Raw genomic sequence first — 24223 nt, 5'->3', positions numbered from 1 at the left:
CTTGTTTCAAAACACTGACTAGATACACAAACTGTCCTCTTTTTGTGCACACTATAAATACTAAGGTCAGATTAATTAGCTGGACACTGTATTCTTGTGAAAGCAGAGAGAAAACTGGCAATGGAGTTTGCTTCTCTGTCTCTTTTTCTACCACATTCTCACTTACTACATCTGAAATAATGGCCACATTCAATTCAATAATATTTTTATTTGCTTCATTGTTGTTAAGTATTGTTAAGTATTGCACTATGAGACAGCAAATCTTTTTTTTTTTTTTTTTTTTTTTTTTTTTTCCAGAAGATCCATTGAACAGATACATCCTTGAGGAGATAAAAACAGGTCAGCTATTTCAGTAGAAAGCAACTCCAGATGTAATTCCTCTATGAATTATATACACAGATATGAACTCAAAGACACACTTAACTGCACTGGCATGTATAAAAGACAAGGCAGCAAACTGAAGAAGCTAATTTTCTATAGCAACAATACTATGAAATGAGTTGCAGCTATGTTGTACGGACTTCATTTAACTCCTTAAAAAGGTTTCTTTCCGTTTCAGTTGATTCTTTGGTTATTCTTTTTTCTAAGTCTTGTCATATATATTGTATTTAAAAAATTCCTTATAGAGAATGGCAGAAAGAGAAATTGGAGGAATGGTATAATTATAAACTGAGAAATTGTTCTGTATGATGTAAAATACAGGAAGTGTTGCATTGTTCTAAATTAATGAAAGTCTCCTGTAATACAGGAAATAGTAAAAATAGGATCTCAAATAAATTAAACATATTCATTAGTAATTCTTTAATGGACAAAATGAATTTATTTCACTTGCCAGAGAGATAAATACAGTGATTTAATTGAAAAAAAAAAAAAATCCATAAAATTAGCTACTGGTTTAAATAGACATTTTGCCAAACAAGAATAGAAACAAGGAATGATCATTATGTCATTTGTGTTTCTTTTTCAGTATCAAACTGCAATGCACACTGATAACTATCAGAATTTTTTCAGCTTAGCTGTTTATCTTGACTAAGGAGTAGCAATTTAGTCCTCTAAAAGTAATAAGAAAGTTTTCATCACACAGTCATGCATAAGGAATAATTCCAGAGGATATTATGTCCTGTAGGCACTTTTTCCTTGTAGTTTCTCTAACAGTTCATTTTCAGTCTAAAGTTAATTCCTACTACTTTATACAGAGATATTGCAATTTCTAGCTGAAATGTCTGTTGAAGCAACAGAAGGTAAGAACTGAAGGCTCTTCTACCACTCCAACTACCTTCCACCAACATATTCAGCTATCAAGGGTAATGAAAAAGCATAACACAATTCACAATTTTAGACTCTTTCCAAAGCTAGCAATTCTTTGACTTATGTGTGAAAAGGTCTGCCACAAAATTAAGAACAAATCTGGAGAAGAGATACTTGGAACTCAAAGGAGCTGCCAGTTCTCAATTTGCTATCATCCAGTTAGTTTCAATGGCGAACAGAAGCTTAACTAAAACATGTCTTTCTTGATCAACAGTAATATTCTTAAAATAACTATTATTCTGCCATTTGTGAATGCTATCTCCAGCTGTAAGGGATAGAACAAGAGCAGGGTGGACAGGATTAGAAAAGAGTTGAAGGTCAGAAGGGGAGAAAAAATGAAATTAAGCAAGTAAAATCTGTATATGATATTTGCTTTGAAGCTAAACACATTTCCTAAAAAGTAACACACTACTTACTGAGTGGAGGCCAGAGAGACAGTAGGCCATATTTAGGACTATATTTGCAAGATGGCAAATAGAACATTCCTGTGACATTTCCTTTACCTCAACTGTGATTAGTAAAACTTATTTATTTGTTTCTGTCAGTTTGTGTTAAGTCATTGCTGAAGAAAAAGCAAACAATCTGCTTTATTTGCTTCATAAATATAATTATAAACTTGCCAGAACCAGGTTACCCACAAATTAACATGACAGCTACATTCACTTTCACATGGATTATTTATAAGGAAACCTCCACAGTATATAGCTACTGATAGGACCAGGTGTTGCTGCAGAAGCCAACAGAGTTGCTATAGTGACAGACCACAAGAGCAGTCTTAAAGATATGATAAATGACGAACATCTTGTAATTTGCAAGCCAGCAAAGTTTGGCATATAAGAAATATTGGTTACATCTGCAAATATAGCTTCTCATATGGGTAGAGGTGAGTATAGTGTACCAGGTTCCACATTAAGCTAATAGGCTCCCTATGCTCTCTTACTCCATGAACACTGCAAAGCTCTCCATGTCCATGTGGTAACTGAATTACTCTCTTCCTCCTTGCAGATCCTTTTCTCTAAGCACTGGACTTAACAATGCCTACAAGATGATTCTTCTCTGTACCTTTGGAGTTTGCAATATATGCTATTTATGGCAGATTTTAAATATTTAAAATTTATTCACCTTTTTAAATCTCCAAGCATCCATGGAAACTGGCGGCAGATTTTCCAAATAAATAATACAACATAAGCCTATTTTATCCATCAGTTAGCAGTTCCATACTAAACAAAACAAAAGATTTCAAGCCTCCAAAACTATAGGAAGGCAAAGAGTCTGAAAGTTTTGCTAAAGCTTTTAGTAAAAGCTGTGTAGATTTATCTTAACAATGTCAGAAGCTTCTGCATGGATGTTCCATCCATTGATACATACGCATGTTATATAAGGTGTGGGAATCATAAGGCTAAGGAACAAGGAGAAAAATAAAATAAAAATTCCTACAACTTTTACAGTAACAACATTAAAAGAACAAGGTAATGTTTAAATAATGACAGTGTCAAATTTTTAGCTTACAAAAAACAGTGTCAAATTTTTAGCTTTAACAAAGCTACAGTCCCTATATAGAAAGCATGAAGTCCTGGTAATTGAATCAAACAATATCTGATCGCTAGGAAAGCCACATTTTCTAAACAATGTTAGCTGAAATAGAGACACATGAGGAATCTATTCAAATTCTGAGATGGGTAATGTATTTTAGGCTAAAATTAATCTTTGAAATTGCCTTCTTCATTACTGCTGTAAATTACTCGTGTTGTTTCTCAACTCTTTTTCCTTTTTATATCTTCAGGTAGACACACAAAACATAAGTAGAAACAGTTACAGTTTTCTTCTTCCTTCAAATTGTGCATTCTTTCCAAGATCAGAAACATCACTGACATAAAGAAATAGAAAAAAGTAGTATCAAGCACTGAAAATTTTAGTAATTTTCTTAATAAAAATGTAATTTGTTACTTCAGAACATGGTGTGGAATGGTTAGCAGAAAAGAACTTGTCCACAAAATTACTGCATTTTAATGACTCGAAAAGCAGCATACATGACTTTGCTGCAGGCTGCTTAAAGCAAACCTTTCACAGTGGTGAGCTGCATCCTCTGTAATATGAATGCTTATACAAAAAAGTATCACACATAGCTCCTAACTCATCATGTGCGTCATCTGACTGACTGACAAGGGAAGAAAAGCATAACTGTATTAAACTTCAACTGCACTAGTATAGTTTCGTTCTACCAAAGTCATCTTAGCAACACTGAAAGCTGCACTGTATTAAAATAATTGCCTCACAAGAAAGAGGAGGAAGAACTTTCCCTGGCTGAATAGTGAACAAAAACATTTGAGGCTGTGCTCCCCATAATGTTGCATATTTTGCAACTAGCCTTTTAATGATTATTTCACTGCAGCCTAACTGTGTCAGACAGTGAGAAATAAATGGAGTAATGCGCGTAACTCTTCTTCAGAGCTATCTTTACCAAGTTACCTTCTAGCTCTATCATCATGACAACAGCTACAACTTGCCATCAACTACATATTTCCCACCACTTCAACGCTCAGAACAAGTGCAGTTACCTCAGCCTCTAATGATGTCCTCTTCCAGCAAACTGCTTTTGCAAAGCCATATATATACGCTGTCCATATCCATAGACAGCATAAACCTTTCCACTTATTTCTTGCTGCGTGGTTGCTCTCATAGTTTCATCTTTGTGTTGGTTGGTCCTCCTTCCGATGATACCAGTCACCTTGCTATATAATTCACTGTCATTTTTGGCAAATTGCTATCTCTCAGAGGTCCAATAGTGTCATAATGTCCTGTTAATAAAAGAAAAATCCAAAGAAATCTCAGTATTACATCTCTGTTGACAAATTACTTGTAAAGGATAAACTCACTCAGTGATATGGCCTACTGATTTATGTCATCTTGCAGTATGCCAGTCTGACCTAGGTTTAAATTTTTTACTTATAATTTAGCCCCCAGATGTCAACAGAGAATAAATGCAGGGATATCCCCATCACAACCATTGACCTTACTTAGGGGGAATTGCTATAGTGTACTATTTTGTATTACACAGTACAAGGACTAAGTATATTCTGAAAGCTCATTAAATAATTAAAAATGGACTGCTTTCTATCTCAGTATCTCTCTTCCAGCCACTGGAATATTCATGTTCTCTACTTTCCTCTCTAAATTCTGTTAATTTTATATGAAGTCTCACATAAAGCACTCAATGATCATACGAAGAGAAAACTAAAAAGTCTCCTTTTTTCATTTCCATCAATCGGAAAGGAATAGAAAAAAGAGTCTGTTAACTGAAACAACTGAATATACTACAACTTATGAAAGCTGAGAAAGTCATACATGCCTAAAAACTTGTGGCCTTGTAGTGCACTATGCAAAGGCAATGCAAGAAATCTCCTAGACTTCTCAAAAGATCCACCATGAAGAAATTTTATGTGGCTTAAATATTCAGGGAATATTTCGTTTCAGACAAAACCAAACATGAAAAGCACTTAACATCATAAAGGAAAGCAAATGGATTGTTAATGCTATATGAAAATGTTATTTACAAAGGCAAAACATAAATATGCTTATAATCAGAAAGCCATTTTTTTGCATATTACCCATTTTCAGCTTTCCAAAATTTAATACTCTCCAATATTTAAAGTAGGCTGACTCTGGTTTTGAATATAAATATGTACATATATCAAAGCACTGTTTTTTCAAATTCCTCATAGGATGTTCATTCAGAACACTTTGTATAGTTCCTCATAATGACCTTCTATCTGGTTAAAAAGAAAAAAAAAAATCACTTAATTTGAATATTTTTCTTACAGAAATTGTACTTCCAAGAAAATACTTCATAAATATTTTCACTATTTTATTTCAACATTTCTATCCATTTTTTTTTCATCCTGAAACTAAAATCAATTTCTCTGATTTTATTATCTGTTCCTTTTTCTGCTAACTGAGCAGGACATGGTGAGCAGCATTTTGTTTCTATATACTTGTCATGAAGTACATGAGCAGCATACTCACTCATCTGTGATACAGCATTTGCTCTCTAGATACAAAAAGGTGCTTTCAGTAAAATATCTACTTTGCCAGAAGCAGAAAGTCCACAATATTTAAGCATATACTTCATATTTTGAATTGGAAAATGCACCTTTCATAGTCTGAGAACTTCTGAAAGCAATTAAATGCTAAACTCACTTTTTAAATGCTTAAAATATATTCTTTTTTTGTTCTCTGAAGTTGTTTCGTGTGCTATTTAAATACCAGATTCCTGACGTCTTTCTCTTGTTTTACACAAAAATTCAACACAAAAGAGGCTTCAGTCATCATTCCTCCAAATTTAGAAAGAATAATATAAAAAAATAAAAATAAAAATAAAAATAGCACTCACTTCTAAATGGATTTTAGACTTATTTTTTTAAAATAAATGTGATAAAATATTTCCCTCCCTCAGAAATATTCAGAGATTTTATTTCAATGTTTGAAAACAACAGAGATAAAGTAAAATGTTTTGTTCTTACCAGTAGCTTTTTATTCTTTTCAGGCTTATTTTCAATTTTTGTTTTAAAAATGCAGCTACTGAAGTTACTTCTGTAGCTTCATAAGACTTGAAGAAATCGTCAAAGATGAATTTTGAAAGAATACAAGTAACATGTTTGGATAATTTTTGTTAAGTTTTCTTCCTCAGACTCCTCTAATAATTTTTACTGCAGTTCTAGCCTGTGATAATACACGGCATATTTCTATTCTTTTCAAACTGAGAAAAATATCCATTTTAAAGGTATAGTTCAATTAAAGTATCACAACATCATAATTCAGTTTTTTATCATTCCTTTCTGTGACCCATGTGGCAAAATTATAACACTGTATATTGAATAGAGCGGCTTGAAGACTTGTAAAGGAATTTGCTGTTATGTCAAGTGGCTTCTCTAACAATGTCCTAAAACAAAACAAAATCATTTTACACTGCCCATGCAAAGCACATACATTAGAATTTAGAAAGGAATGCATAAAAAAGCCCAAATACAAATTCTTCTTTCTGGGTTTTCTTAGGTGTGCCATAAGGAAATCTAAGTATAAGAGTAATGCTAACATTTAGCCTTTTAATTGCAAATATTGTTTTTTAGGATACAATAAATTGTCATTGTGATAGTCTTCTGCTTCCAGTGGATATAGTAGATATAACAACCACTGTAAAACATTCACTGAATTCTTCAATTAGATCTTTATCAGTGATCAATGACATTCACACAAACACTCTTATAAACCTTTACTTTCAGGCAAAAACACTACCCATTTTGTATACCGCATTCTACACACACCAAGAGCCAAAAAAGTACCAAAATTAAGTACACAAAGTAATAACTGTAGAATATGACAGATAATCATTCACAGAGACAAAGCATAAATGCTTTATTGTGGGTACAGTAAATGTATATACATGGCCTCCACATGCCATCCCTCCTCCTGTTCTGTGAGTTAGTTCCTGGAAAAAGAGCCTCTTTCTCTGAGTGCAGAAAAGCAAAGACATAACAAATACTTTAGATGGTTTGTCCTATTTCAGTGCAGATGACTCGTACATGAAATGGAGAAAAAAAGCAATTGGTTGCATCCTTCTGTAAGACCTGTCATTTCTACAAGTTCAGTTCTGTGGAAGCCGAAGTTGAGCATTAGTTGGAATATTAATTGGAGAATTTAGAGTACTGGCATTAGATTCATATGAATTTTTAACTGATCCAAAGAGATTTCTTTCAAGTGCTTTTCTCTTTAGATCCTGGATAGAGTTTAGAAGCATTATACTGTGATAATTCCAAGACATCCACATCTTTAGAAATGTAACAATGCCTTCATGACCATGCTTCTTCAGAAACAAACAAAATTGACAGCACAAACTCATTTGGTTTTGTTTTTAAAGTAAAACAATGCTACAGTGAAGAAGTATGGTAATTATTCCAATTAATTTTATAGAGCAAGGGATTTTTTTTTTTTTTTTAATTGCCAATCAGTATGAAGATCAAGGAAGAAACACCCCTCTGAAAGCAAATACATTTTGAGAAACAGCAGGAAAATACTGGAGCATTTCCACACAATTATTTGAAATAGTTTCTGTATTGTCAAAGATCAGCTTACAACAAAGAGGCTCAAAAGTTATTCTTACAGAACACCTGGCTAGAAAATACTGAGGATTGCTTAAAAAAAATGCAAAAGAAGAAAAGCCAAAATAGATACTTTGGAAGTCAATGGAAGCCTGATGAAAAACACAATTAAAATCTAGTAAAATGAAATCACTGTAATATTTATTAAAAAATAATTATTAATTTTTTATTTATATTTAATTTTAATTTAATATTTAATATTAAAAAATAATTATGCTCAGATTATGCTTATGCATCACTATCATACAAATCCTCTGGATCCAGAAGCTTTACAAGTATTTTTGACCCTCTAGCTTAAAAGAAAAGCCATTTTTTGGCAGCTTCAGTTAAGGAATTCATAAAATTGATCATATGTTGTTCCATATACAGTATTCAGTTGGGAGTCAAATGCCTATCCGCATAGTTCATAATGGTTTACTACTGCAGTTCAATAAACATAGAAATTATACAAGAGAGGTCAGAATAAATCTCTAGATATTCCTTATGAACACTATTTCAGTACAATAGACATGAAGGACTTGAATCAGTAAGGATGCCATCATAGTTTCACAAGAAGGAGTTTGAGATAAGTAGGAGCACAAGCAGTACTCAAGGAAACACACTGCTCCTGACACTAGGCAAAGTATCTGTGTATGTGAGAACATGTAAGGCCAGAATCATGATAATAATCATGCTAATCCTCTTCCAAACATAACTTCGAATGAAGAAAAGGCACTCAGAACTACATCCAGATCAAGAGTTTGGAACGTAGAAGGGATAGCTATAAAGCCATGCATCTAACATAACTGCATTTTGATATAGGTTTTCAGAGGTAAAAATTATTATCACAGCCCTGACTGACTGCAAAAGTTTCTTAACACCCTCTACTGCATTATTTATCCAGATTTAGTATAAAAAACACACAGGCACACTTTTTTCAGACTGCAATCAACCATGAGGAAAGACCTGAATTTGAATAACTAAACAAGAAGACTTTTTCCAGATTTGTGTGGATAGTTTTGAGTCTTATTATTGCCACTTTGCAATATGATCCATTATGCTAATCCAGTTTAGAAGTTAATACAACATTTTAGGAACTTGACTTCTGAGATTCATGCCTTTGCTTATTTACTCATTAAATTGTGAAAAGTTATCTTGCATGAGATATAAACTGAACTCAGTTTCTTCTTGACTTCTGTGGAACCTGGCCAGTTGATGCCAGTAAGAAGCCAATCAATGCAAATTTGCATAGTACACCAAGGTAAACAATGGCTGCTTAGAGTTTAGGTTTTTTAGTTTCCTCTACAGCTTTTAAAAGTAGCTGCTCAAACTATACAACCTAGTTTATTATCATTTTAGCCCATGGCCTTTGTGTCAATATATCACTTCAGAACTTGATGTTTGACAAGGTCCTGTTTAGAGAAATCAAGTTGCCAAAATTCAGAAACAGAGGATATTTGTTAACTGCAAATCTCAGCCTATCATGAGATGGGAATTAATTGATTGATTACTTAAAATGGAAAACACCTACCTGAGTAATTATACATAATGCAGCAATAAATATAACCCTATTGCATAGAATTGGTTAATGTGTGGAGCCTTCTTGGGTATTATCTTATAGGATATAGTTCAGTTAACAAATTTACATATTTCTATGAAGCATGACATGCTGTTTCTGCATTTAAATTTTTTGAGAATCATGGCTAAAGGTGATCTGAACAAACAGTTGAGAATTAGAGCTGGAACCAAAGAATTGTGGAATGATTAGGGATAAATAAAATAAGTCATTTTCTGGTATAAGGTGTCAGAAAGTTTCTTAAGAAGAATTTTAAATTAATTGAGATTGCAGTATTATATGGATTAATGATCCATTAATGTCTATCATTTATAATCATAATAAAGTTTACTACTTCAAGTTATGTAAAATAATAATGTATTTGATACATCATCATGAAGATGTAGTACCAAACTATTTCATTTAACTGTTCATTATCAGCAGGAACACTAAGCTTCCTTGTTACCTTGTAAAGTAACAGCCTTCAGGACTTATAGTTCTGCCACTCCCCTGCCTTTTCTATAATCATGTATTCAATTATAATCCATGAATAATGCATAAAGCATATAACCCTTAGGGTGTAAAGCCCACTCTTACGGTCTTTTCCTTTTTAAAATAGCATCTAAATTAATCTTCATTCTCCACTTCTAAACCTTCACCAACACAGCAGCCTCAGCTGTTCTCCATGTGAAGCTAACATGTCTTTCATATGGGTCATACAGACTCTGGTGCTCATTTCTTCTACAATTGCTAAATGATCAAGATGCCAGAACAGAGATTGAAAAGTGTACTGGACCAAAATAAACAAATGAACAAACAAAACAAACAAACAAATAAATAAAGTTTTCTTGTCCAGTCATCCACCTGCATTCTCCTAAAAACATTGCCAACATTGCCAAGGCCTTCTGGGATCTTCGCAGTGGCTTGGGGAGCAGTGGCCTGGCTGTTTGTTGTATTTGTTTGTTTATTTTTGTTTTGTTTTTTAATGTTTTTATTTCATCCTCCAAATGCACTTAATTGTGATGTTTGCTTAATGCCCAGTGCTCAATCCTTCTGAATCTTCCTGGATCCTTGACTGTAACAGGTGGGGATTATAGATTGCAATAATAACTTACTTTGTTAGGTGAAGAAGCAAATGGAGGTATATACCAACACATAACACAGTATCTTCTTTTGGATTTAACTCTCAAAAGTGAGGAAAAACTACCATTAAAAGTTTTGTTTGGCTGATGTTGACTTCAGCACAACCTTCAGAAGCAAAGCAAGTGCTCTGGCCCATCAAGGATAGAAGCAGAAATACGTTAGCAATATTTCGTGTACCTTCAAAAACAGGATGTGGGACTTGAGAATGTATTACAGTAATTATAATTTTCTATGGGACAGTGGCATTCACATTTTCAATTCAGTTACCATGATCTGACCTTTGGACAGGATTGCATTACCACTGTCCCTGGTAATACAGTTCACACAGTTCAAGTATATACATTTTTTTGTAGTAATACTTCAATTATCTCATAAGAATAATTCCTGTAGTCTTCAAAGAAGGTAAAGCTAATGAAAATGCATTGGTTGTAGATGACTTTAAAGTAACCTGGGGAAAAAAAAAAAATATCACAAATAAATCCCTTGATTCGCATATGAAAAGGAAACCAAGATCCTTCCGAAGTTTAGAAACTGGATTTCATTCATAGAATTTCTGAAAAAGGGAGTACCTAATCTGACCTGTTGTGTGACTAACGTAAGATATCATTTGTATGCAGATCCTTGTTCTGATTCAGCAAGCCTGAATTCAGACATGCCTTTAGAAATGTAAATTTCAACTACATTGAATTTATAAATCTAAAAAATGTATTTTATCTTGAATTTCCAAAGAGATTTTTATTTCTGGAAGATTCTGGAATTACTGCTTTTCATCTTGAATAGAAATCCTGTCATATCAACTTCTGCTAATTTTTCCTGCTTCACTATCACAGGCTACAGATGTATCGGTTGTGCAGACAGAAGAAGAACATTCTTTCAAATGTTTCCAGACATCATAATTCCTGTAAATCTTTTGTACTGCATCTGACACTGCAACTACCTTCTAAAATGAAATTCCACTGCCTAAGTATTACTATAACAATTTAGTTCATGATGTATTTACAGATTTCATTCAGGCCTTCAATCTGACAATGCTTCTTCTTGAAGTCCAACATTAAGTGACAACAACTTCACATTATTTCTCTCTCGGCTGCTGCACAACGTAAAAGGTTGCAGACAGCTTTCTTGAACACTTGGCTTTTTTCAAATCTGATATAATTTCATAGCCATCATATTTTAGACATTAGTCTTACATTCTCCAGAAATTGGATGTCTAACTATAAAAAAAAGAACATACACATGAATCAATACCAATGAAACAGAGGGTTTTTTTTTTGCATCTGCATCTGGTTTTGTCTTGTCAGTGCAGCAAGACTCACCACTTTTCTCCCACCACCTTCACTCACTTGTACTTTTTTCTCTAAAGTTTAGCTGGTTTAGAGGTAGTAGACAGTTTTGTTTCTTCTCAGGAGAACAGCAACAAAAAGGCAGAATCAAAAACTTGTTAAGTATCATTCTTCCTGTTTCTATTTTACTCTCCACTTGAAACAAAGCAATAATTATCTTTTCCCAATATCTCATCATTCACATATTTAAAAAGCAACATATTTCAGATCAGAAATATCCTGGACATAGCTAGTTGTGCTGCCATGCAACAATCTACTACGTACCAGAGATACAGCACCATTTTAGCTGCTCTGAAGCTAATCAACAGATGTGCCCAACAGCACAGTTTCCCTAGGAACAGGATTTTCACTAATGAGCAGGAATATTGGTGTGATGCCATGTCCCTTTTTCTCTGAACCTCTATTGCAGAGAACACAATTGGTAAAAAATGGATGAATCTGTGTTGTCCTTAAGTTCCAGCAATTTCTATTTGCCAGTAAGCAGCATTAAGGCAATGAGCTTTAATTTTCTCTAAATCATGAAGCAAATCAGACTGGTCAATGGCCAATTTTTGAACAAAAGGAGCATGACAGTAGCTAAAAGGTAGCCAGCTCCACCACAGTATGCTGCACTATCCTAAACCAGAAGACTTGATACACAGTTACAAAAGCAAACCAAAAGTTTTAAAATTTTCACTAAGACATAATGCCTACTAAAAAAAATAAAACCAACTCCTCAGTATGAAAAAACAAAACAAAACAAAACAAAAACACAGAAACATTTCTAAGCTTTATTAGAAAACTAAATGTAACTGATGCATTTTACTAGTTCTAAATTATATTTACAGCGGTTTTGACTTTTAGACAATATTTGTCTATGGTTTTAAGAACTTAGGAGTAGAAAAAGAATGAAATTAATTCTAAGTTACCCTGGGAAGTCTTGCTGGAAGATGAGTGGGATGAGAAACAATTGACTTATTACAGAGCTTGAAAGAGGGAATTATTACTAAGTTGCCAAAATTTGTGGGCTCACCAGTGCCTACAGGCAATTTATCATAATCCTATTTAAACTCAATATATATAAATTTGAAGTTATTTCTTTCTTATATAAAGCTAAAATCAATGAAATCTTGAACTAATTTAATGAAATTGCCCATAGAGGAAGTTGCACAGTTTTAACCAAACACTAAAACTGTTATCAGCAAAAGCAATGCACGTGAAAACAATGCTGTATAAATAGAGACTTGTTTGATCAGTTTGTTTTCAATCTGTTCTACTTCCAAATATGTGGTTGAGGACCTAAATGCTATTGCGCTCTTTGAAGTAATTTTGCAACAACTCATTGACATTCATAAGGACATAATTAGACCTCTGCTATTGATTACTTCAGCCTATGCATGTTCTGAAGTAGGCTCCCAGTAACCTAATGCAATCCTCATTTCTGAAAATAACTGGCTAAATAATGGATAAACTGTGACTGCACACATCGTGTTTATCCACAGTGAAACCTATGAAATTTCACCTGTAACTGAATTAGGCTGTTAAGATCTAATTGCATTTTCAATGACTATTGCTTATTGGGCTGAATTCTTACATAGGCTGCCAATCCAGTCCTCCCTCTCCTGATCTACAGCTTTATATTTCTTCATGCATATATCAAAGTTTGCAGTTTCCAGGAAATCATCATAGATGATGGAATGGTCCTCTCATTACCTAATTTCCATCCCATATGGCTTGGAAGTAAAGCTCCTCCAGGTCCCGCTGTTATACAGGAGCTTCATTTGAATTACTTCCATTCCAGGCTTCTGGACCCCCTTGCTGCCCTTCTTTCCTACACATAATGCCTTCTCCAGACTTTTGTTCTCACTACACTTTACCCCACTGAAGCATAATGGCAACAGCTGTCTTCAACATTAATGAGACAGGATGAACAGATGTGGGTGAAAGAGCCACTTGCTGTATGACTAGTAGCCTAAGTTCAGAATAGAGACACAGAATTTACAGTACACTCCAATTTGTGGTGGATGCTCCCAGCAGTTACTTCTCATACCCTTAGGTCTCTGTGAGTAAATCTACATTAGAGTGCATCAAGCCAATTGTTCTCGTTTCTGAGCATGAATTTCTTGGTGCTTTAATTAATTCACCCACAGATGAGCACCACTGTGTTCGATGCATACTCATTCTTGAAGAATTTGGGCAAATAATTACTGTCATGAAACAAAGACTAGTGGACTGACAGAAACAGTGGTCTAGAAAAACATGGGAAGACAGAAAGGCAGAACATTAGTAAGACAGGCAAATTTAATTTCAATTCTTTCTTGCAGATGTGATCATCACAGAAAAGGTTGTGTGTGTATGGATACATACACTTTTTACCTTTTACTTTGATAAATGGTTTTGTATATATATATTCAGAGATAGATATATGTACTGTTTATATAAAATTATCTTCAGTCATTTTCATGAGTCTCCCAAAGTCTGTAGGTTGAAAAATGTTTCTGTTTCTTTACCTGGACTTCTCTGTAAAAAATGTGTCCAGTCATAAATTTATTTGTTGGCTTAAAAACACTTTGGGCAGAAAGAAAAAGGGAAGTCATAGTTTTCATTTCCTTTGTTCCTGAAAAACTGGTCTATGCACTCTATGCAGCAAGATAAAAAAGAAAAAACAAAAATTAATTCACAGCAATAAAATACATAGGCACTTCTCTGACTTGCCCAATAAATGTGCTATTCCAGATAAATGGGAAATGTGTACAGTCTATTGGAAGGCTTCTTAAATATGAATAGATTTTTTCCCCTTCGCTCTGAAATCTGTAGTAGGACATAGTCTTCAAGCTAGTTCTTGTCACATATCTGCAAGCCCTTTCCCGTTTCTGAATTTCAAGCTTTCCTAGTGTCAGGCCAAAGTACTGCAAGCTTTTTGAATCGGACCTCACTTCTCATTCAAGCAAATACTATGTCTTAAGAGTGCATTTTTCTAGTACAAGGGCTGCTCCAAAAGTAATGCTTCCTATTTTATTATGTTGGCTCATGACATCAGAGGCAGATGTTTGAAACATGGCAGTAAAGCTGAATCTTCTTGCCAATATTCCATTACATTTTGTTGCTGTGGGACAGGTAGCAGCAGAGGGGTAGTCTGACAAAACGGCGTCTAACATGGAAGTGTGTAGGAATCACAGGGTAGAACTGAATTCCTTCATGCAGAAAAAATTGCAGCCACTGATATTCATTGACACTTGATAAGTGTTTATGGAGACCAGACAGTGGATGTGAGCACATTGAGCTGGTGGGAGGCACATTTCAGCCGTGGTGACAGTGGGTCACCTCCACTGGTACAGATTTTTATAAGCATGGCATGCATGTTCTTGTTTGTCTCTGGAGGCATAGCTAATGGTGGTGACTGTGTTGAAAACTAGTGTTTAACTGCTGAGAATTTGCTCTATCAAATACTGCTGTTTTGCTCTTCATTTCTGTTGTAGATTCCATGTAAATAAATAAGAAGCATTACTTTTGGAGCGATCTCTAAGGAGGTTAATATTGCAATAACAACAAAATTCCATTTCCACACTTACCAGAAAAGTTGTTGGTTAAAGCCAGAGATTTATGTATGTTTAGTCAAAGATTTTGCTCAAATCTTTAATGCAAAACAAAGCATAAAAAGCTGAAAAAGTTAAAATAAAACGTAAATTAGATAAATATTACATAGACCACTATCAAGAAACATAACCATAACAGAACAGATTAGAATTTTAATTTACAGCATTATTTCAGTCAAATCTTTGTATTTAGATTCAACACTAGAAAGTTGAGGAAAAAATGACACCTAGATCTCAGCTTCAGATTAAATACTTGCACGCTGTACATTTTAAGTAAGCATTAACTAGCAGGATATTTAAGAGTATCATCTTCTTTCTGAGGTTTTCTTCTTTGCACAGAAAACTATTTACTGAATGTGTGCCAAGCTGATTGCAGGCCAGCTACTGGGACCTCATCTGGAATGTGCTAATTGGAAGGGAACTTGTATACAAGTGTCCCAAAACCCAGATGACTGCCTTGATCAGCAGGCTATGTAATTAGGGCTCTATTTCTGGGTTTTCATGATAATTTGGAATTTAGTGGTGCAGTGTTCTCTCCAATAAAGAACAAAAATAAATGTGGGAAACACAATATTCTATCACATGTGGATTCTTTGTTTTCCAGACAAATTTATCCACATTTGCCATTCTGTTGCTTTCAAAATCTTTACTTTTCTTGAAAAATACTCTTGCTTCACTTTTAAAGAATTAGGGCAACATTTTTACCTCAAAGAAATCCAGACATTCATTGGAGAATGACAAAAAAATAAAATGAAAACTAGAAGTCTGGCTATTTCATGAGTTTTTTAAGACGTTTCTCAGAGAAAAATATCCACACAATTTTTGAAATGGTGGATCCTTCAAAAGGTCTGCCATTTCTGATTCACAATGACAGATTCACACTTGTCTCTTCCTGTGTTCATTGCTACAGCAAAACTGAAAAATATCTTGGGTTAGAAGGTATCACAAGGATCATCAGGTTCCAACCCCTCTGCCACAGGCAGGGTTGCCAGCCACTACATCAAGTACCAGATTAAGGCCCAGGGTCCATCCAACCTGGCCTTGAACACTTCCAGGGATAGGGCATCTACAAACTCCCTGGGAAGACTGTTCCAGCCCCTCACCATCCCCTCAGTGAAAATCACCACTCTCTCAGTGAAAAATCCCAAATAAATTTCTAAATAAGGAAAAAACGTGTCATCTGCCAATCAGCAGAAGTTCTACTTTACTAGCAATCCAATTTATTCTCTCATAGAGCCCCAGATGTAGGCTGCTCACTTTATTCTGTACTTTTCTGATACCATTTCAACTTAGTTTTATGCACTTTCTTACAATCCTCTATAAAGCTGTTGCAGCCTGTTCACATACTGCACAGTATATATGTGATACCATGGCTTCTGCTGGTGTTCCAGAGGTATTTGTTATTGTCATCATTTCAACACACTGTGCTGTTAATGCAAGCAGTCAACCATCGTTTTTCATGTACATAAATTGTATGCCTAGAGACACCTACTACTATTATTTAATAAAATGACTCTAAAGATAATAATATCTTACATTTATATAAATCTCCCTTCAGCCAAGAGCCTAAAAATACTTTGCGAACATATTATTTATATTTTTTTAACTTGAATGTAATGTTACAGATTGTTCTACCTGACACTGAAAAGCAACTACTTTTAGCATGCAATATAACCACTTAGCAGTGCAAAGCAGTGTAAAACATTTTGAACGTGTCTATATGACTATATCTGTTATAGAAGACAGCATCACAATCATCCAAGTGCAGAAACACAGCACAATGATGTTAGGAGTTAACAATACAGACCAATTTGCTGTGCACCTCTATGAAGAAAATAAGGCTACAGGTCTGCTGAACCACAGAAGTAGGTATAAAGGAAAGTCTGAAACACTGCTTGTAGAAACGGATGAAAGGAACTCAAGAATTAAAAAGAGCAGTATTTAAGGTGCTTAGATGTATTTATACTTATGATTAGATCAAAAAAGCCTAAGCACTCAAACAAGAACAATAAAGCTTGAGTTTTGAGGTCAGTCAAGGAGACTGGTGAGTAGCTTAGCAAAAAAAAAAAAAAGCAAATAGAAAATATTTTTCTTGTCTCCTTCTAGTTCCCAACTAGAATACGGCCCTTACGCTGAGATAACTTTCTCTATTCATTTTTGCGGTCAAACTAGTCCAGTGGTTTATAGTAAGTGTATGGGTTTCTACATTCACATAATCAGACATACCCCGTACAGGTATTCTGATTTAAAGATTGAAACTCCGTGACAACAAGAATTACAATTTCTTTTACAAAAGTGATGTAGTTGAACTGGAAACAGAGTAGATGTCATGTTATTTCCACAAAATACTATGCAGCAAAGTCATTTGTCTATACTAATCCTCATATACAGTCATAATTTGAGTTATTTCTTGATGGGATTTTTGGGATTTGAAGAAAGGACTCCTGTTACTATCTGTACAGTGCCATACCGCATCTATGAAGATGCTGCTCACCTATGAAATAAATATAGGACTTTGTAAACGTAATTGTTAAATTAATTTGCAATGCTTTCCACCCAAGCTCCTTCTGCACCTAACCAATAGTAAAAAAACATTTTTCTAAATAAAAGAAATTCCAATTAGGACCCTTGAAGTTCTATATAATCAAGGACAGCACATGGCACTAAGTTTGTCTCAGTCTGTTTTGTTGGAAAAGGTTGTTATTGGCCCTGTTCTTACCTCTTGAAGACAGTAGCCCAAATTCTTCCCTGTTACAGAAGTCCAATCTGAAACATTGATTTCAATGGGTTTCAGTAAAGTAACTGAAAAAAGAATTTGGCCCATAATCACTGACTTTATTATATAACTAGTAAGTGCTTGGCTAAGATTAGCTTTAAAGATAGGCCAAGGGGATAATTCAAGGACTTGAGAACCTTTACTGACACCAAAGGCTTCTGCCTTTTGGGAAAACTCAAAACAAAACAAAGTGCACTTATGGCACTATATTCCTTGAATGGAGGGAAATTATTAACTAAAATACTAAAACATGCTACTCACTCTACTTCAATAGGACAAATAAGAGGGGATATTTATGTTCTAGAAAAGAATTCAGCTTTTCATTTTCTAATATTTCCAAAATTTATATCAAGTTATGCCTGATTGCCTTAATAGGCAATAGTTTCTGTTGTGGGTCACTGTGTGCTACTAGAAAATCAGTCAGTGAGATAAGTGATGAGACTTTTTGGAAGCTTGATTTGTTGAGTACTGAAACACAAGCAGACTCTTAGAGCCCCATGATCTTCAACACTAAGTGACAGTAAGTTTAAATGCCTTTCGATTGATTGAGGATGTAGGCTAGTAACCTTATTTCCACTTACCAGTCTTCTTCGTTCAACTGAACTCAGGCTTTGAAGTTAACAAGTCTTGATCCCCAAAAGCAGAAGTCAGTAAGACAATGAGTAGAAATAACTTGATTGGATTCCACAGCGATGCTGCTGCTTACTGCTGACTTAGTGCTTGAGAAAAACAAAACAAAATTCTACAGAAAAGGAAATCAAACACTTCTTCAGTTTGAATTTTCTGGATTCTTTAGTTGTACTCTACCACTTGGTTCATGTTACTGAATACTACAAGGCCAGAAAAACAATTGTAATTTGTATTTAGCCTCAATTCAAAGGATAAGAAAGATGATAACTAGATTTCCAGATTTTAGAAAGATTATTAATATAGCAGATAAACTTATTCACTGAGTAAGACAAGGCCTTGCCCAAAAAAACCTAGAAGTCCTAATATAAACGTAAGTGGGAAATTAAATGCAAAAGGTTAATCTACAATCATTTTTTCTAATAAAAGTATACTTTATGTCCATTAAAAAATAGAGAAAACACTGAAATCACAGAGAATTAAAATAATACCCAAGAGTGGCCTCTTGTGCAAGCTTTTAGGTAGGAGTTTTTAGTCTAAATTATAATCCTGGAAAAAAACTCTACCCCAGATTTAGGCTGCTTACAATGTTGTTGGAACCTTAAGTCTTGCAGAAGCCAAAGCCCTGCTTGCCTCACTCTCTCCAGAGAAGGAAAGGACTGGGGCTCCATGACCATGCTGCCAGCCGAAAGCCTCTTGCTCTCCACTTAATTTACTTCAGGTCATACAACAGACCTGATACACATTTAATTAGAAAACCGCTATGGCCGTTAGAAATTTCACACGCCAACTTGTTTGTTACTGCCCCTCAGTCAGAGGTGAGCATCTTCTCAGGAGGATGTATCAAAGCTAATTTATAATCAAGCAATTCGGTTTAAGTCCTTCATCATCGGCAGCATAAGGTGAGCCCACCAACTTGGTAATCTGGGTAATACACAGACCGCAGTGGAAGCAGCAGCAGTCAGAAGAGTAACAACACCCTGATAGTGTTCTCATTCACCATAACCACTATCTGTACAAAAATAACTCAGCAACAAAAAGCTCCAGCTGTTTCTGTTGCCATCTTTAAGTTATGCCATCATAAGCTGCAAAGACATATAATATCCACCACTCTCCCTGTGACTTACCCCTTCTCTTTATCTTTCCTTCCTTTCTTCTCTAAGCTGAGATCTACTTAGAATATATATGCTATGTATCATGCAGAGGAAAAATATTTCTATATCACTCTTAACTCAGAAATCTCCCAGAAGTGCAAAGATGCCATCTACCCTACGACAGATTTTGATTCATTTTTTTTCTCTCTCTGATGATTTAGATTTTTTTTTTCCTAACTGATTGAAAAGCATAATAAATCTATTTATTTGAAAATTGTGCGATGTAAGTCTGAAAGCAACCCTTAAAAAATCTCCAAAATAAAACCATTCCAGCTCATCCCTGTATGTAACATCAGACTTGCTACACAATTACAGGGAACTACACTCTGCCAACACTGTTTAATTGAGAACCTCTCTTTTTCTGGCTCTGCTACCATTGGACAGCTTATGTTCCCACTGCTTTGCCTCCATCTGTGCTAACAACAGAATCCTTTTTGATTAAAATGCTCCTAAGTTATATTGTGAAAGATCACTTTAACTGTGCACTTCCTTCACTTTGAAATGATTTCCCCCCTTATGTATGCAAGATACAAGCAACTGATACCTGCACCTCTGTGCTGTTGTATTTCAATGAGAGGGAAAGAAACTAGACCTTTTAATTGAACAAGTTTTTCAAGGAAGGAGAAATTTGAGCTCTGGCATAGGAAGAAATGCAAGTGGCTAGTATTCACGCATGGAGAAAAAAGGCATAAATTTCTTCAATAAAATAAATAAATACTCTAAAATGAGAATCACTAAAGATCTGCTTCACAAGACACTGAAACTACTATATTTCATGAAGATATATCAGAATATTTGCTTTTCACAAAAAGACAACTTTTTTTTCATTTTGATTTTTAAGTAGGAAAACTATAACATGTCAAGAATTCTTGTTTTCCTGGGTTCTCAGTGCAATTGACCCTTGGACTGTCATTTGATTTTGTAATGAAAATATGAAGTCTTCAAAGCCACAATTAGTTATCTTTTGCAGGACGCAGAAATATTTATTTTGTCATAGCAAAGACCATAGAATTTGTTTCCCAATTAAATGAGGAAGGATAAAAATGTAACATATTGATGTAGGGATTAATAGGGAAATTATCAGAGGAAATTAAGATAAATTAGTAATTCATTAGACTATAATTAGGAGATAATTAAGTAAATTAAGGAATTTAGGATGCACATTATATGTTCTACCTAAACAATAGTTGTAGTTCAACATCTAATATCATTAAACACTACTGTAATTCTCAGTGTCCCATTTCAGTTTCTGAAGTACTGAAGTTTGTATTTTCAGGTGAACCTCAAGCCTAAGAAATATCTCTACGTTAGAAAACACTGGAATCAAATAAAAAGTTCAATTGCTATGTTTCTTGAGAACTAGTTGAAGTTTTGGGAATGATACACTTCCTGCACTGAAAACAAAACTGAGTTCGAGTCCTGGCTAGAAGTTCCTTTAGAAAGTGGAACAATTATTTTTTTATCAGTCTTGCCAGGATGCAGAAAATACTAAAACATGAGATGGAGATGAAGAAAAAATCATCATGATGCCTGGCATTTTCAAAGACCAGATTGTGTTCACGCTTGAAATGTGTTTTGGGGATAGACTCAAATTAGTCCTTCCTTTACCTGCCTTGCTTTACCTACCCATTTCTTCAGGAAGGTTTACTTAACAGATTGACAGAAAGTGTGTTAGGCAGGTTTCAAAGGTACTGCAGAAATAGAAGAACTTTTCTCTTTCTTGCTAATGCCCAAACATTTACTAATAAAAGAAGTAAGTTGCTGTTTGTTTTGACTAGTCTCTAGAGTTCCACTGCCACTCAGATCTAACATTTACTTCACGTATGCATTATTTAGTACTCTACAGTTCAACCCAGGTACAGTTAGAATAGGCATTACATACAGTTCAGAGCTTGTGCGTCTAAGTCAACCACTGTTTTATATCAAGTTCTTACCCTTTTGCAAAATGTAGTCCTCTAGCCATAAAGTGGGAAAAAGTTCGTTTGTTACAACTGCAAGACATTTTACTTTAACTATTACAAAGCAATCCATTTTCCAACACTCTTAAACAGGATTCAAATTATTGGGCTTAAATTAGACCTTCTGTCTATTATTTTCATCTGATATGAATTCCTCTTAGAATGAAGCCACAGAGCTAAAGCCTGATTAAAAATGAAAAACGAGCACATGCTACTTTCTCTATGATAAAACACCTTTCTCTTCAATGAGTTTAAACTTGCAATTACATTTGAAGACCGATGTCAGATAACTGCTGAGCCTTTGTTCAGGCAGGAAGAAATATCTTCATATTCAATATGTACTGCATGGAGCTGTAAGGCCAGCATCATGAAAATGTCTCTGTTCCTGATGAAGTAGTTTATGGGATGTTTCTTGGCACAGTCCTTAGAAAGGAGACCCCAGTCATTTTCATGAAGAAATGAATGCAATTGTTTTCCATTTGTTCTACATTTTTGTCTCCTCTCTTTCATCAGAAGTACATCAGAATATATAAACATACATAAATATAAGTAATCTTTTGTTTACATGGTATTAATTATCTAGCTGGAAAGCACACTTGTCATACAATCTATACTGGAGCCATGGGAGTCAGCCACGAGAACATGATCATCCTCTAAATAAATATAACTACACAGCAATAAACAGCAGCCACATGCAATAAAGTAGAATAGGAGGAGTAGAATAGTATGTTCAATTGTAAATCACTGTGCATGGAAATTTAGGCAGGCATAATACAATTACCCAAATGGAGGTCAAATGCAATTTCACAGGGTGAGTAGCAGCCTATGACCATGTAGCTGTTTAATTTTTTTTTAATTTCAGAATGACCCATTCATTATTTAACATTTGGAAGTATCTTTGATTTTTCATATGCTATTCTGATGAATGCTATTAATTCATTCAGTAGACAATTGCAATTTGCATAATTATTATGAGGAATATTTTACTTACAAAGTTTGGAGTTTTTCATTCTGATCCCCACACTTGAACTAAAAAGGAAAGGACCCGAAGTGAACAGAGAATACTAATCATAATACTTAGCTGAAATCACCTCAGAACATGATCCATCTTTATAGCCTGGAATATAAAAGTTTGCTGGAGAGAAACAGTAATATAAAATATGAGTAACAGTGATGACATTACATTTATTTTTCTAATTAAAAAATATATCTATAAGGAAAAAATCAGAAGGAATTCTTGCCTATAAATGATCCATCATACATTAAAGAAAATCAGATTCAGGTTTTACTTTTTAAATTTATACCAACAACCTCAGCAAGAGCTGTGCTTTGAGATCACTCTCAAGCTATGGTCTCACAAAGATCTTGTTCTTTAAGCCTTCCTTCATGCTTCATAACTATTTCTTAATATTTGCATGCTTCATTTTAATTTACTGATATTCAAAGTTTTATTTTTCTTCTTTCCCTTAAAGATTTTGATTCTGTAGTACAAGGAAGAACAAATTATTCAGCAAAATGGCCAGACTCTTTGAAAATGTGAAATTTCATCACTGTGTAGATTCAGAGCCAAAACTCCAGGTGCTGGCCTCCATTTTACCACTCAGACACTGCTGCAAACAAACCAACATTGAAAAAATTAGCTTTATTGCTTCTCTGCTAGCTTTCAAAACTAACTTTTCTTTTAAAGAAACAAACATACAGAAGCTATCAAACTTATTAGCCTTTCTTTCAAAGGTCTTACATTTATACCTGAATCACAGTACCCAAAGGGCTTGCTCAACGCAAGTAGTTTTGCAAAATGTAATGCTTATCATAGAAAATGACATAAATGGTTCACTACCTTAAAAACCTTTAATATTATCCCATAAATACAGCACTTCATTAACAAGACACTGGGTTGGATCAATGTGAGCTCCTTCTGACAGTTCTGCTATATACCTGTCTCGTTTTGTTAGCTTAATGAACTTGTTCCCAGCACAATCCCACAAGCGGAGCATGCTATTCACTTGAGGAAAAAAAAAAAAAGTGATTTAGCTTATACAGATTTTAGAGTCACTCATCTATGCAACACTGAATGACTTTTTTGGCCAAGGATCAGCAATGAGCAGCAGACTGAAGCAATTTTTTTTCTGCTGCAATGCTCTTCCCTTGTGAGAACTGGAAACAATTTTAAAATACCACTCAGCTTCATTAGTTTAAAAAGTTCTTTGAAAAAGAACTCACTGTGGTTAACAGCTATTCCATGGGTAGAGACATGAATGCCATACCTTAGAACAACAATTAGAACAGGAAGAGGATATACAGATGTGTCTGGTCGCATTGTTTGACGAGCCATGTAGGCAGACCTTTCCAGAGTTAAAGATTTTTTTTTTCTTTCTACATGGAGACTGACAACATCACTGGAGTCACAAGTCTACAAGCAAGATGTGAGCTTGGCAGCTCCTACACTGAAAATATAGGGTAAAATATATGTTTACTGCAAGCAGCCCTGTTGTTCAAAGAACTGACCAAGTTGGCCTCAGTCCAGTAGAGCACTTAGAGGACCACTGGGACTCCTGACATGTCAACAGCTAAACACATCTCAGGGCTTTGCAGAAGTGGTGTCTGAGTACCGAGCATCTCATAGCCCTGATTACATGCCAGACTAGGG

General features: G+C 34.7%; 1 protein-coding gene across 3 annotated transcripts in view; it reads right to left on the bottom strand.

Annotated features, from left to right (window-relative positions):
• LOC104910521 (uncharacterized) overlaps positions 1-24223 on the bottom strand; it is a 118432-nt gene that overhangs the window by 59611 nt on the left and 34598 nt on the right. For 2 of the 3 annotated variants that reach the window (XR_014882818.1, XM_085222081.1), the window contains exons 3-5: positions 18416-18553; positions 15035-15123; positions 3867-4106 (exon numbers count right to left, since the gene is read on the bottom strand). The gene's annotated coding sequence lies outside the window, so the exon portion shown is untranslated. Of the gene's footprint in view, positions 1-3866; positions 4107-15034; positions 15124-17777; positions 17859-18415; positions 18554-24223 lie in introns of those variants that run through there. The other variant, XR_014882819.1, reaches the window with a different exon arrangement.

This window comes from Meleagris gallopavo, chromosome 4, assembly GCF_905368555.1.
Source record: "Meleagris gallopavo chromosome 4, MGAL_WU_HG_1.1, whole genome shotgun sequence".
In the NCBI taxonomy this organism is placed as follows: Eukaryota; Metazoa; Chordata; class Aves; order Galliformes; family Phasianidae; genus Meleagris; species Meleagris gallopavo.
Note: the sequence above shows the minus strand (reverse complement) of the source record. Positions and strands in the feature narration are given on the sequence as shown.